This window comes from Dipodomys merriami, unplaced genomic scaffold, assembly GCF_024711535.1.
Source record: "Dipodomys merriami isolate MVZ:Mamm:240054 unplaced genomic scaffold, mDipMer1.0.p SCAF_20, whole genome shotgun sequence".
Lineage (NCBI taxonomy): Eukaryota > Metazoa > Chordata > Mammalia > Rodentia > Heteromyidae > Dipodomys > Dipodomys merriami.
The window spans coordinates 21631366-21647088 of record NW_027203382.1 but is presented as its reverse complement, the minus strand read 5'-3'; the positions used below and the strand labels follow the sequence as shown (position 1 = coordinate 21647088).

General features: G+C 39.5%; 1 protein-coding gene across 2 annotated transcripts in view; it reads right to left on the bottom strand.

Annotated features, from left to right (window-relative positions):
* Window positions 1-285: 285 nt before the first annotated feature.
* Window positions 286-15723, bottom strand: part of LOC138832929 (metaxin-3) — a 36891-nt gene continuing 21453 nt past the window's right edge. Inside the window, exons 10-11 of one of the 2 annotated variants that reach the window (XR_011373739.1) lie at window positions 6038-6177; window positions 286-399 (exon numbers count right to left, since the gene is read on the bottom strand). The gene's annotated coding sequence lies outside the window, so the exon portion shown is untranslated. Of the gene's footprint in view, window positions 400-6037; window positions 6178-12545; window positions 12901-15723 lie in introns of those variants that run through there. The other variant, XM_070031193.1, reaches the window with a different exon arrangement.

The window sequence follows — 15723 nt, the reverse complement described above, 5'->3', positions numbered from 1 at the left end:
GCCTTCCCATACTCGGCAAAGAAGAAGAAAGTGCTGAGCAGTGTTTCTCAGATCTGAAGTTCCAAGAATTTTGGCACATAATTCTGGGGACTAATAACATAGGATTGGCTTTCTGTTAATTTCCAAGAGAGGCACTTGGGACACTAAATTAAAGTGATAATTGCAACACAAGGATTCAGTCTCTCTCCTCACTGTTGCTAGTCTCACTCCATACTGAGATCCTTGTATGTGGTATTTATTCACATGTACTCCACACTTCCCTGAAAAATCAATTAAACTGCTTACTGAGTCAACAATTCAGATGTTTCTTCTCTCCTCCCTTCTCTTCCTTTCTCCCTCCTCCTCTTGCATCCACTGTAGAGATTTAAGGTCTGGGCTTGACGTGCTATATTATGAAGCCTGTGACCAAGAAAAATGTTTATATATGTTTGTCTATTTTAAAATAAATTTTATTATATCAAAAAAGAGAATATTAGGAAAACAAATACCACTCATTACAATCATTTCCAAAAAGACAACTCAGTACTGAAAAGTATTCTCTAAAATGATGTATTTTGGGGTTGTGTGTGTGTGTTTGTGTATGTGTGTGTGTGTGTGTGTGTGTGTGTGTGCGCGTGCTTGTATATATGTGTGCTAGTCCTGGGGCTTGAACTCAGGGCCTGGGACCTGTTCTACCACTGAGCCACAGTGCCACTTTTTTTTTTTAATTATTTAGGTAGCTAATTGGAGATAAGAGTCGCACGGTGCTTAACTGACCATGCTAGCTTTGAATTGTAATATTCAGATCTCAGCCTCCCAAGTAGCTAGGTAGAATTACAAGTGTGAGCCATTAGCACCCAGAAAAGGGTTATGTTTTTAAATCAAATACATTTTGCTTTGTGTAAAATTTTCCACATTAGACTTAAATGCTTTGTTTCCCTTGAAATCAGTGGGGCCATTGTCAATGCCCAGCACAATCCAAGGACTGGGTTTGATGGCTGTCAGGGGTTCCCTGAGCCCCAGAATCAAGTCTAGGCAACTGCAAGAAGAAAATAGAGTTGTGCTGTTGCCTCTGAGATGAAGATATAAATTTGTGTTCTATAAAACAAACGAGTTAAAAAAAATAGTGGCTTATTCAGGTGTTCTGATGATACCTACCTATAATCCTAGTACTTGGGAGGCTGAGGATTATGAATTCAAGGGAGTCTGTACTACCTAGTGAGACTTTATCTCAAGGCAAAAGAAAAGAAAAAGAAAACATGGTGGCTTGTTTCCATTGATACCTTGTCAGAATAGTTGTATACTTTGGGTAAAATTGCATGTTATATAAACTTCTCTAAACTGAGTTGGGAATTCAAGCATCACTTGTCATAGTTTCTATCTGAGGAATAACAAAGTATCCAAAGAAATGGCTTGCAAATGGATTTTAGGGAATAATCTGATCAGAAATGAGAGATGGGTTGCATTCTCGTTAGTTGGCCTCCTTTAGATTCACCATATAGAACTAGGCTCACTCCAAATCCACAGATGAAATGTTGGTGTGGGTTAGGTGACTCTGTGCTTTAAAAAGCTATGAGCATTTTCCAAAAAAATGTGTTCTCTCACCTAAACCTAAGACATCTACTTGGACCATAGAAAAAATTTCCATCTGGGAATTGGAGTTCTGGGTTCCAGTTCTGATTCTAATATATATTAACTTGAAGCCTTTGGAAAAGCGTGAGATGGTGTGTTATACCTTTAAGCTCCTTCCATTGCAAACATTCTATGAGTTATGACTTCTTTTTTAGAGTAGGTCATAGATAGTAACAGGATCTTTCCATAGCTCTTTTTCATTTTTTTTGGTTGAAATTATATCTTCATTTTTATGACTTTTCCCACCCAATACTGTTGCTTTCTTTAGTTGGGACTGGATTTTAGAGACCCAGATTTGGCTGTTATATTCACAAATCCTCTAGACAACAGATAACGAAAGAATGTAGGAGATAGAAACTTGAAGTGCTACAATTTGTAGTCCCCACTGGGATTCTGATTTGATTAATCTGTCCCACCTTAATAAATTAGTGAAGCTCCTCTTTTCCCTGAATCTTTCTGTATTTGTTCCAAAGAAGTCCAAAGAATATGATCTAGGAGCTGGCCAGCTCCCTAGTTTGAAGGTGAGAGATGGCTAGGTGTCACCCTGAAAAGGAGACCTCTCTGTTAGACGCTTTTGTGTTTCTGAGCTGACTGTGAGCTTCATCTTTGCCTTGGCAGAAGAATTTGCCGTTTGAAAAGTTATTTCTAGCCCAGCACAGCTGTTCACAGCTCAAGTTCAGCAAATGCCATCACTTCTGCAGACTCAGTCTCAATACACCCAGAAAAATTATGGCGACTCAAGCGTTGTGACTTTGATGAGTGAACAAAGAGTGACCGCATGCCCAAGGTCTCCCAAGAGTCATCCATTGGACATGTAATTGTGCTTGATCATCTGGCCTAATGTTGGCTGTTAGAAGGGGGAAAAAAAAAAATCCTTGAAGACTTTTAGCACTAGGATCCTGACCTAGTGTTTCACAGGAGAGATTGAGGATTCAGGTGTTAATCATAATGATAATAATGATAACAATGACAATCATATCTCTCATTTACTTGGTGCTTATTATGTTGCAGATAATGTACTAGATGTTTAAAAAACTATTACTTTTTTGCTATTTTATTATACTTTTTATTGTGATTAAGTGATACTTAAATTTCACAGATTTCATAGTCTTGTGAGATAGTGATACTTAAAGTCACAAACACATTCTAACCTTCATTGGGCAAATTGTCTATATCGTGGTCTATAAAGTTAGTTGATTCGATGAGCTTTGACAATATAGCTATTTCTTCCACATTGGGTGATATGTATATTTCTTTCCTTTTGCTTAGTGTCAGCTGTTCCCTCTTTCCCTCTCATTATTCTCATTTTTAGATGAGAACAACTAAAAAAGTGGCTTAGCACGATTACATAATAGCTGGGTACCAGGGGCTCACGCCTGTCATCCTAGCTACTCAGGAGGCTGAGATCTGAGGATCACGGTTCAAAGCCAGCCCAGTTTGAAGCCAGCCCAGACAGGAAAGTCTGTGAGACATCTCCATTAATTACAGAAAAAGTTATTAGTGGTGCTGTGGCTCAAGTGATAGAGCACTAGCCATGAGCAAAATGAGCTTAGGGATTGCTAGCACCCAGGCCCAGAGTTCAAGCCTCAGGACTGGCTGGGGAAAACAGTAACAACAACAGCAAAAACAAAGATCACATAATATGTGAGCTTCATAGTTAGGAAATAACAGATTTAGAATTTAAACTCAGGGTCAGCTGGACAAAAGGCTCCTTTTATTGCAGTAGGGTCCATGTACTAAAATACTGTATAGGAATGTAGCTGGGGAGATGTGGAACTCCTCTGGCTCCTTCTCACTACAGATCCTTGTAAAATTTCTCAATAGCTTCTCTGTCATTCTGCTAAAATAATAGTCATCTCCCCAGCATGTTCCCCAGCTAGATGAAGCCAAAACATCTTCCTCTGCCTTTCTTCTGTATCTCTGGGAGCATCTCAGTGGCAATGGGACATTGCAGCAGACACAGCTGTCCTTCTCTGATGTCCTCCAGCAGCCATATGATGTGGTCTGTAGCTTTCTCAGATCAGCAAAGCTGCAATGTGGTGCCTGTAACCTCCAATCAACCTTGGGCCATCTTCCATTCCTCCTCCAGCTGCTTATGGGCGCTGAAGTTCCTGCTCACTCTGGTTGGAGACAGAGAGGATCTACCTTCGATGCCCTGTTTTTTTGTGTTTCATTTTGCCTGTGTGTGGTGGTAGGAAGATGAAGATGGGGAACTGCCTTCCTTGGGCTTCTCTGGACTTACTTTGTCTGACTCCTACCATCTAGCACACATAAGCGCAGGAGGGACAGGCTCAGAGCAGTTCACAGAGTGCCATGCTGTGCTGAGACATGTGGCTCTTTTTCTTTTTTGGTCCTGTGGCTCAGTCAACTCACTCAGGGTCCCTTTCTCAGTAAAAGGATATTTTTTCCCCAAGATTCCAGTCCTTCCCTGTAATTTGGTGTCCATGTTTGTATGTGAGGCCACAGCTCCTGAACCCACAGAAATCAGGAAACGTGGCTAGAGGGGGTGAGATGGTATTTCCTAACAGATGCTTGATGCCCAAATCTCAAGGAAACCAGTAGAGGTGTGGTGTGTGGTGTGTTAGCTAGATAGTATTTTTAGCTTGATACCCATTGTCACTTTTTTCCTCTTATTTCTGGTTTTCCTCTTTCTTTCCTTCCTGTGCCCCCACTTAAGCAAATGATAGTTGACTGGGTTCCACCTCTCAGGAGGTAGGTGGCAGGCCATAAAGAAAAGACTTCCCTTCCCACCTTTGGAAGCAAAAGCCTAAGCTCTTAGCAGAAGAAGATTCAATCTCAAAAAAAAAAAAAATCTGGAGAAGCACTGTGTGGAAAAAAGCAATTTTCACAAACTAGAGAGGGATCCTGTCTGGCTGACAGAAAGTAGAGGCAGTGGTAACAGAGAGCTGAATTTGTGGGCTCTGGAGCAGAGAGTGAGTCCTGCTCCCTGGGAGAGTGACATCAACGTGATACATAGGTGGCCTTGACAGAAACACTTGGGGTTGGAAGAGCCACAACACAGACAGTGGCTGGGCTCAAGAGGGACAACAGCCAGGCCAGAGCAAGGTTGTCTCAGAGATAAATGGTAGAGAAGCCAAGACAAGGCGGGCTTCATCCCAGAGGCCTTGGCACTGTGTGAGCTCAGAAATGCTGGTGCTAGTTACCCTAGGGAGGGGAACCCCAAGGACGATGGAGGTGGCACACACTTGCTTTTTTTCTTCTGCCAGCCAGAGATAGAATATCCTAGCATTAGAAATTAACTTGTCCTATGAAGAGAAGAAGGGGGAAGAATACAGTTATAATATTCAATGCATATCCCATGAAACTAAAAGAAAATTTGAGGACGGAGGTTGGGTTGGAGGATGGGGAAGAATGATGAAAGGGGTGATATGGATCAAGATATATTTTCCTTATAAACGGATTCGTTGATTGGTAACCTTTTTGTGTAACCACTTAATGACATATCTAAATTGTAATCAAAACTAAATAAATAATTTCTTCCCCTTTTTCCCAGAACTGGGGCTTGAACTCAGAGCCTGGGCACTGTTCTTTAGATTATTTTTACTCAAGGCTGACACCCTACCACTTGATTCACAGTTTCACCTCTGCTTTTGAGTAGTTAATTGGCCATAAAAATCTCACACTTTCCTACCTGGAGTGGCTTCAGAACTCGATCTTCAGCTCTCTAGCTAGGATTATAGATGTGAGCCACCAGCACTGGGCTAAGAAAGTAATTCTTAAACTATATGTTTGTGTTCTGTGGTTCATAGCCTCAATCACCTGCCACTACACTCTTCGGGGTAAGCTGGTGAGAAGTAAAAGTGTATGTTTAAACGTTGGGCATTTTATTAAACTTAGATCTTCTCCTCTGGACCAGAATACATGGCTCTGACCATGAATGCCTTCATATTCTGTTTTCTTTTCCATTTCAATAATCATTCCACAAAACAGTTTAAAATGGAAAGTATTCAGTAAACATTGTTCCATGTTCCAGAACCTTAAACTTCAGAGGAATGTTGCAAAATCATCTCCAGAAGAGTTTATAGTCCTTGGAAGGCTAAGAAGATGAGTCCTTCAGAAAAACTCTAATTGAACACTGTGGGGCATTCTGTTTCTTGCATTGCAGTTGTGATGGATGGCATTTTGTCTTTAAACAACACCTCATCTTTAAAATGATTCTGCTGAGAAGCTTCACATTTTCCCTACAATAGGCCCACTGTGTATATTAAATTGACTAAAAACATTTAGAAGGAGGAGCACAAATCAGATCCAGGAGAATGTGTAGCACGGAAGAAGTAGGTGGGGTAGAGATGTCACCAATACTTAAAATACACTAAATTTCTGATGAAAGTACCAGACTCAATTCCGTACAGACCTCTTAGAACACACGGACTGTTGAAAATAAAATGGAAAAAAATGTGATTACCCACTGGCATCAGCATCTAATTGTTTAATGAACATTGTGTGGCCTGGATCAGATTACTAATGTTTCTCCTCTTCGCCATATGCCCGCCAAAGGGAGGAAAGTTCTTTTTGGGTTGCAAAGTGGCCTTCAGAAGTTGGACACTATGAGAGATGACAAATATACAACATCATTTTCTTCTCACTCACAAGTAAATTTTGGGCAGTTTTTGACAGGTCTTAAAACACATGAAATGCTAAACTTAGTCGGTTGTTAGATATTTCCTTAAAGTTGAAAAAAAAAAAAACGTACTTTTTTCCTTATGTCTACTTTTTTCCACATTCTCAACTCTGACATTCAAGAGTACTTCATGGATTGATGTGTAATAACATTTGGAAGCCAAGTAACATTTGAAAGCCCTCATGCATCCAATTTCCTTTTTAAAGAATCTGTAGTGTATCAGGCAAAGTTTACCTTAGCATTCTTGAGACAAGCAAATGAATACTGTTTTATGAGAAACTTGCATGCTATTACAAATCTGTAAGCACTTAATAATGTTTGAAGTTGTCCTAGTTTTTATCATTTGGCTAGCGTGCAGACATTTGTCAAATCCTTAGAAAAGGGTCTCACTTGTTAGTTTCTGTGATAGTCTCTTCCGTGGGGTCCTACCTGTCCTCTAGAAAATGCTTCTCAAACACTTTTGCAGGCTCATCAATAAGTTGCTCAGGCTTTTATCCATGCTCCTCGTTTTTCTCTTACTGTAATGCAAATTCACTAGATGCTGTCTACCTCAAAGGCTTGCTTTAATCTGTGAGGAAACTGCTGACATTCATGTCTCAGCACAACTTCTTCTTTCTTGTTCTTCCCCCAGTGGGTTAGCCGCAGTGTCTAAACCCACTCTCTGTTGGGGGTCTAAGCCTAAATTTCTTTAACACCTCTCTTCCTCTCTAACGCCATTCAAAATAACACTTCAATCTTTCAACTTCTTTCCTACTGTTCCAACTTAATACTGCCATCATCATTTCTCGTCCAAGTTTTTAGTCTCTTAAGTGGTATATCTCTTCTAATACATTCCTCACACTGAGACCACAAGGGATCTTTCCAGAATACAAACCTGAATGTGTCACTTCTCTGCTAAAACCCTTGTTCCAAGTACTCACTGCCCTTAGGAGAAAGCCCAAACTTAGTGTAGGGTGAACAGGGCCTTCATGATGGAGACCACAAGCCCCTCTCTGCATTACCTCCCAACCCTGGCACACAGACTGAATTACTATTTGTGTTGTCTGTTCCTTGTACATAGAATATCCTCCCCCTCACCTTTGCCCCCTCTTAGATCTATTAAGATTTCTTCCAGCTAAGGTTTCACCTTCCCTGGGAAGCTCTGTCTTCTTCTCAGGACTGCACAAGGACCTCTCCCAGGTGCTCCTGGAGCGTTTGGTACTTTCCTATCACCCCATTCTTTACACTGAATTGCAGGAGAAGCTTTCCTTATGAGTTTAATCCAGAGCACTGTAAATGCTTCCAAGAGAGATATGTCTAGTGCATTATATCCCCAGTGATCCATTCATTCTGGAGGCTCAAAAACTATTTGAAGGACAGATGAATGCAGTTGCCTTAGGTATTTCTTTCTCAATTTTCTGATTCTAAATTCTGAACAGGAAGATTTTAATTTGTTCCTCTGGGATTGGATTCCACCCATGATCCAATAAGCTAATCAGAGTATGAGAGCAAGGATGGAATTTCTTAGAAAGAGTGAGGAAGGTTGAAGTAATGGGAGGTTTGCTTGCTAGACTTACATCATATCCTTCATTAAAATAATACTATACTTTATTTTTTAAACACAAAGCGTATATTATTCACAAATTCATATAACTGCTCTGACTAGCCCATCATAAAGACAAACTATACTTGTCCTTTAACACATAAAATAAAATTACCCACCTTTTTCTTACTCATTGTTAGTCATCCACCCATTTAGCCATCCAGTTATACATGTATCCATCCATCCTCCATCTACAAACATTACTAAGCATCTACTATATGTATAATTCTGTGCCAGGTACTTAGAAGACAGTAGACAATGAATAAAAGCCCCTGTTGTCATGGTGATAACTTTAAAACATAAAGATTCACAAGCATCAATTTCAATTTTAAAACTCACTAGACCACTATGTTGGAAATGAACTTTACAACCTGAGGGGGAAGAGAGCTAGGGGGACAAGTGGGAGGAAATAAAAGAGGGGGTAACACTGTTCAAGAAGAAATGTACTCATGGGGCTGGGAAGGTGGCTCAGTGGTAGAACGCTTGCCTTGCATACATGAGGCCCTGGGTTCCATTCCTCAGCACCACATAAGCAGAAAGGGCCAGAAATGGTGCTGTGGCTCAAGTGGTAGAGCACTAGCCTTGAGCTGAAGAGCTGAGGGACAGCGCTCAGGCCCAGAGTTCAGGCCCTTTGACCAGACCCCTCCCCCCCAAAAAAAGAAAAATAAAAAAGAAATGTACTCATTACCTTACTTATGTAACTGTAACCCTCTGTACATCATCTTTACAATAAAATTTAAATTAAAAAAAATCTGAAAAAAAAGAACAAATGAAAGTTAATAAAGTCAGAGATTACATTAAAAAAAAACAATCTGGAAGGAAATAATAGCTCAAGGAGAAAGAATAACTGGGGATGGAGGGAATGATTCAGATGTAGTAGTCAAGAAGGCTTCAAAGGGGAAAACTCTCTCTCTCTCTCTCTCTCTCTCTCTCTCTCTCTCTCTCTCTCTCTCTCTCTCTCTCTCTCTCTCTCTAAAGTGAAGACCTGGTTTCTCTGAACAGAACTTGGGAAAGTGGGAGGTAGATGACAAAACAGAGCTGGAGCTCTCCATGGAATTATGAGTGTCAGCAAAAGGCTAATGTGCTAACAACTGTGAGGGAAAGAGGTAAATGGGTTTGGGACACTTCCATAGATAGAGCTGATGCACTTCTGAGAGGCAGAATGGCAGAGTGAATCAGAGTGAGGTGCCAAGGCTAACTTTTTGGGGACAGGAACTCAGATGCTAGATTAGAGATTAAATCCTAGTTCAATTAGTAAGCAATATGACCTTTGGCAAGTTATTTAACCCTACTATGCCTTGGTTTCTACTTCTATGAAGTGAGTGATAATAATAGATTACCTCATAAATTTGCTGTGAGGATTAAATAATTATTATACAGAGAACAATTCATTTTTACTATTCACAAAACATTTCAAATATTACTTGTATACAGGCTCTTTTTTATATACAAAATGAAATGGATTAATCTGTTTCTAGATCTCTGGCTGAGGCAATGCAGGTAATATTTATTGAGAAGAGGAAAAAAAAGTGATTTGGGCAAAGTGAAGATCTGAGTTCAAATTTAGACACAAGCCTATAATTGCTGCAGACCCCTTGGCATCTATCTTTGGATAGGAATCTGAGCTCAGAAGATATGCTAGTGCTGGAGATGTCAGTCTTTGAGACTTCCAAATATAAGCAGCATTTAAAGCCCAGGGAATGGAAAAGAGAAGAGAAAATGTATAAAGTAATGTGTATAAATAGGGCCATGGGATGACCATTAGGGTTCTCAGACCTAAAACAGAGAAGCCAGCAACTGGGTTATATGCAGAGCTATTATGCATGTACTTCAAACAAGTAGAAATATGAACATCTGGTACACTGAGAATGTAAGGAATACTGGCACAAAGGCTATCTCTTCCATTTCTGTTTTTGTTTTGTTTTTGCTTTATTTGTGCTGGGTCTTGAACTTGGGGCTGAACTAGGTGCAGGCCCTTAACTTTTCACTTGTGCACAGGCTCATTTCCAGCTCTTTGCTGGCTAATTGGAGACAAGAGTCTCCCAGATTTTTCTGCCTGGCCTGGCTTCAAAGGCCAGATCTGAGCCTCCTGGGTAGCTAGTATTACAGGCATGAGCCACTGGAGTCTGGCTCTACTCCTGTTTTAATGGAGGTTAAAAATTAAACCCTCTGTTTCTTTTTATTAAATTGATTTTGTGTCTTTTCCTATTACTCAGTAGAATCTCTTCCTCTAAAGATTTAAAAGAAATGCTGTGTATTTGGAGATTGAAGTCGTTTTGTGGCTGGATCTGCGATGGAGAGGATAGTAGATGGAACATGTAGTTAGACTATAACTAGAGAATGAAGTGTTTTATAACTTGTGATAGGCACTTGGATTAGATAACAATGAGGAGCCACTGAAGAGTAATAAGCAAGGGTGAAGCATAGCCATTTTGCATTTTTGAAAAATCACTTTTGTAAAATGTAGAGAAGGGATTGGAAAGAAGCAAAACTGCAGAAGATTCATGGCTTCTCTGCTGCAGGGACCCAGGACATAAAACGCTAGTTGGGACAATGGGGGAGGCAACTCATTCCAATTTAAGGACCACTGTGAAGGATAGGTGACTGACTAGCTAGAGAGAGTAAGGCAGAAGTGACACCCAGGTGATTTCTTATTTTTTTTGCTTTAAAACATCACAGTTTCCCTAATACATCTTTGTATTTCACACAGCACTCTCAACAGTTTCTATAGTGATAACCTGTTAATTTTCAAATATGTTCTCACCCTATCTCCTGACAAACACACACAGTCATTAAGAGACTCAAAGTTAGAATAATGATGCAGATTTACTTCACATGGCTCTGTAATATGAGCTTCAGGCCTGGGTAGAGAGGAAATGAATTCTCTCTAGATAATACTAACTTAAAACCTCCATCAAAAAGAAAACATATCCATGACCTGCAACAACTGGCTTACTTAAGTATAAAAGCATTAATATACTAGACCTTAGTTATAAAATAATGTAATTCATCCTTGTGAAAGCAAGCCCAGGCTCAGGTTTCAAAGAGCTGGATTTTTGTAATAAGGACAAAATTCCACTGGATGCTGGTGGCTCACGCCTGTAATCCTAGCTACTCAGGAGGCTGAGATCTGAGGATCCCCATTCGAAGCCAGCCCAGGCAGAAAAATCCCCATGAGATTTTTATCTCCAATTAACCACTCAAAAACAGGAAGTAGTGCTGTGGCTCAAATTGTAGAACACTAGCCTTGAGCACAAAGAGCCTCAGACATAGCACCCATCCTGAATTCAAGCCCCACCACCGACAGAAAAAAGAAAGAAATCCCTTCACTGACTCAGTTCAAATCTATTTGGATTCATGTTAATGGATAAGATTTCCTAAGAGTCTGTACATGCTGGCCCCCTTTCTAGCTATATGTAAATGTTCATTAAATAGGTGAGCATCTCTTTGAGGGGAGCTTGAGGACCTCTAGCTATCTTTTCTAGTCTGTTATGTTGTACACAGTTATCATATTCATCATTATTTCTCACACTCTTCCTTTATTTTTCCAATTCCCTATTAACTTCTTTTGAATTTATTCTTATCAGGCTTATGCCCCCCCAAAAAAAGCTCCATGAAAACTACTTACTAAGGTTGCTGATGCCTTCTATTTGCTAAATCCAATGTCCAAGTCTTAGTCTCATCCAGTCTTATGGTGTTAAATAATATCTTTATATTGGAGGCTTTTCAATTTGTATCTCCCAAAGTCCAGTGCTTTTTCCATGTCTACACTGGGGTGCTGAATAGGCACCACAAACTCAACATATAAGAAAGATTCCCAATCTCCCCTCAAAAGTTTTTCTACTTGTAATTTTTCCCCATCTCAGATGATCAAGCTAATGCTCATTCTAAAAATCTTGGGAGTCATATTTCTTCTTTTTCTTACAATCCATGTTAGACAGAAATTTTGATGTTACTGGCAAAATTCACCCATAATCTAATCTCTATTTGCTTCTTTTCCTGCTTACTTTTATCAGTCCTTGCCACCCAGATCGTGTAATCCTTTAAAAAATTAATCCATAGTATCACTTTGCACAAAAACTTTGCAATGGACTAGAGTTAAAGCCAAAGCCTTACAGCAATGCCTTTTAGCTCCTACCTGTACTGCTCTATCTCCTAGCTCAGTGCTTTCATCCTTTTCACAAAACCACCTTTTCTACTCTGCTCCAGAGACCTTCAACTCCTTGCTGTTCCTCATACCTGTCATATGAACTCTACTTGTGACGTCTGCCTAAAATACTCTTGGTCAGATATCTAGAAGTTCAGTTGTACAATTCTTTCAAGTCTTGGTTCAAATGCCACTTTCACAATGATGACTATCCTGTCATATTTAACACTGTAACTTGCTCCCAAGCTCGGTGTTCTCAGCCCCCTATCCTACTTTACTTTTTTCCTTTTCCATAGTACTAATCTTCTGCCACATATACAATCTGCCACATTATACAATACTAACCTTCTGCCACTTTATACAATTTGCTTGTTCATTAGTTTCATTATTAATTGTCTCCCCCTGCTGGAATGTAAGTACCACAGGGCAGAAATCTTGTTACCTTCACTAAGGTATCCTGAGCATCAAGAACAGTAGAACAAAGGAGGCACTCAGGAAACGCTTGTGGAATAAATGAATTATTTCAAGTCTTCAACCACAAGGAGTTTCTCTGCACACAAGAACTTCTTCAATATCTCCACATAGATATTGAATAGACAAACATGCAACAAGGCAAATATGGTTGAGAACACATGATATAAGGTAAGTATTACTGGGGACTGGAGCCACATTGAAATTCGGGCTTTTAGTTTGACTATTAACATATCTTACAAACTAGAACAGACACTACAAGTGAGATAGATGTTTCTGTTCCAGCTCAGTCATTTCACGTGGTTTCATTTTTGTATTCTGGTCTTCTCCTCAGGAATGAATGCAGCCAATAGTTTCTTTCTCACAAGTTGTCTCCTCATTTGAATAATTTGGTCCACTTCCTCCTCAGCCCCATGTGGACCTCACAGTGACTCAATTCCTCAGGCCCTTGAAGTGGAAAAAAATGAGTAGTGACTCCATCAAACAACAACCACAGCCACCATCAGACAGTTATAAATAGTCAATATCACCATTAAACCAGATTTAGTTCCTTGGCTAAGGGTAGGGAAGATAATCACCAGACCTAAATAGCAAGAGAGAGGATAAGAAGTTCTAGAAAACACAAGCAAAGGGATGAAATGGAACCTCTCTTACTAAACATTAACAATCAGAGCACAGGCCGGGCGCTGGTGGCTCACGCCTGTAATCCTAGCTACTCAGGAGGCTGAGATCTGAGGATCGCGGTTCAAAGCCAGCCGGGGCAGGAGAGACAGTGAGACTCCTATCTCCAATAAACCACCAGAAAACCGGAAGTGGCGCTGTAGCTCAAGTGGTAGAGCGCTTGCCTTGAGCTGAAGAGCTGAGGGACAGCGCCCAGGCCCAGAGTTCAAGCCCACGACCGACAAAAAAACAAAACAAAACAAAACAATCAGAGCACAGGAAGAGGGGCAATACCACCAGGAGACACATCTTGTTTTGTACCTAAAGTGGACTTCCGGGTTTCATCATGGTGCTAGAACCTAAGGTAGCAACTGGAAGAGGCTCCTGGAGACACTACAGCCTGAAAAATACTCAAGCAGGTGAGTGGTGAGTGACCGTTCTTATCTGAGTTTTCCTGGAGACTCTAGACCACTCCCATGCCTCTCTCATCCTAATAATTCTCCACAACATTTTGGATCAGTTAGAAGAAGGTTAAACTTTTTATTCATTAAGTACTGAGTTCTTATGTATAATTAATACTAAAAAAAAAACTGTTTGGTTGCACAGCACTGTTTAACCTTGGTCAGAAGGAAATCAACATGGAAAGAACTAGGAAAAATAGTGCGTATTTAATAACTATTCATTCCTGCTTCCTGCATCTCTCTTGTTTTCCTGTAGAACCCCTGTAGTCTCCTTTGGGATGACTATTTTCCATGTTTGTCTCTTTCATAGTGTATCTGTACTTCTTATTTGGCCCCAGATGTCACATTGGCTTGTTTTACTCCAGGCTGAATCATTTGATTTCCTGTCCATGTTCCTAACCTTTCCAGATCCTCTTGTATCATTTCTCAGTCATTCCTGCTGTTTACAATACCTCTCAACTTAAAGCCATCTGTAAATCTCATTAGTAAACCACTGACTGACTCCTTCACAGGATATGTTGAATAAAATAAGATCTAGCACCAATTCTCTCTTCTCCATTTCAGGAACCTCCTCTCTGGCTTACTTGAACTTATTACCATTTTATATGATTATACTATTATTGTACATGTAATCTTGGTGTAAGTAAATCTAAATAGGTGAAAATATGAATTAACCATTTTTAAACTATAGAATTCATTTTACAAGTCAATTATTAATTCCTGTGGCCAATTACCCTTCCTGGGATACTTAAAATTCTTAGCTTGAAAAAAGTAATCACTCTACTTCAAAAAAAAGAAAAAGAAAAAGAAAAAGAATCTTTTGTTTAGAAATGGCTTCTTATTCATATCACCCATAATTTACTGGCAGAACCATCTTTCCAGTAGCAAGTAGTGTTATAAGATAGAGCTCTGATTAGCCTCTCTCCTCAACAGAGCCTAAAGCTATTTCTTTTCTTTTTTTCTGTGTGTGTGTGTGTGTGTGTGTGTGTGTGTGTGTGTGTATAGTAAAAATACTGTACAGAGGGGTTACAGTTACATGAGTAAGGTAATGAGTACATTTCCTATCAAGCATTGTTACCTCCTCCTTTGTTTTTCCTCTACCATTCCTTCCTTTCCCACCTCCCCAACTGCTCCCTCCTCCCCCACCCCAAATTGGAAGGTTCATTTTCAACATAGTGCCTTGTACATCTCATTGTTACAATGGGTCAACCTGTATCCTTATTTCAGCATTTTATTATTTCCTTTCTCCTCCCCAAATTAGAAAAATGTATATACAAGATGCAGGGCACTAGAATCAAATACAGTGACAACAGGTGTTATACCATAAGGGAAAAACATACAAAAGAAACAAAAAAAACACATGATACATTATAAATACATTAAAAACAACAACAAGAAAGATAAAACCACTTGTGTCCCTATCTTGGGGTTCATTTTGCTTAGCATCATCTTGTATGGTCTTATGTACATAGCTTTTGACCTCTTCTGCTTATTCTAGACATATACTAGTTATTGCAGATAAGGGAAACCATGGGATCTATGTTTCTTTGGGTCTGGCTTACTTCACTTAATACAATTTTTTTCAAGTCTTTCTATTTCCTAACAAATGGGACGATATCATTCTTTCTGATGGAGGTGTGTGTGTGTGTGTGTGTGTGTGTGTGTGTGTGTGTGTGTGTGTGTGTGGTATATATATATACACATCTATATGTGGTGTGTGTGTGTGTGTGTGTTTTATATATATATATATATATATATACATCTATATGTGGTGTGTGTGTGTGTATATATATATATATATATATATATATATATATCACATTTTTTTTGATCCATTCATCTACTGAGGATCATCTGGGTTAGTTCCATATCTTAGCTATGGTAAATAATGCTGCAATAAACATAGTTGTGCTGGTAGCTTTAGTATGACCTTGTTTGAATCACCCTACTTTTTAAAACTAGTTTCAGTCTTGAATATAGATGTTTCATATTCTTTATTCCCTTCAGTCTGGAAGAAATTGTTTCTTGGTATATCTTTAAGAATAATATTCAAATGAATGCTAACAGAAAGCATCTATGGAGCCCAATATTTCTCTGACTACAAATTCATCAGCTCCTGGCTTCAATTTTTTCTCCATTTTTTTCCTGA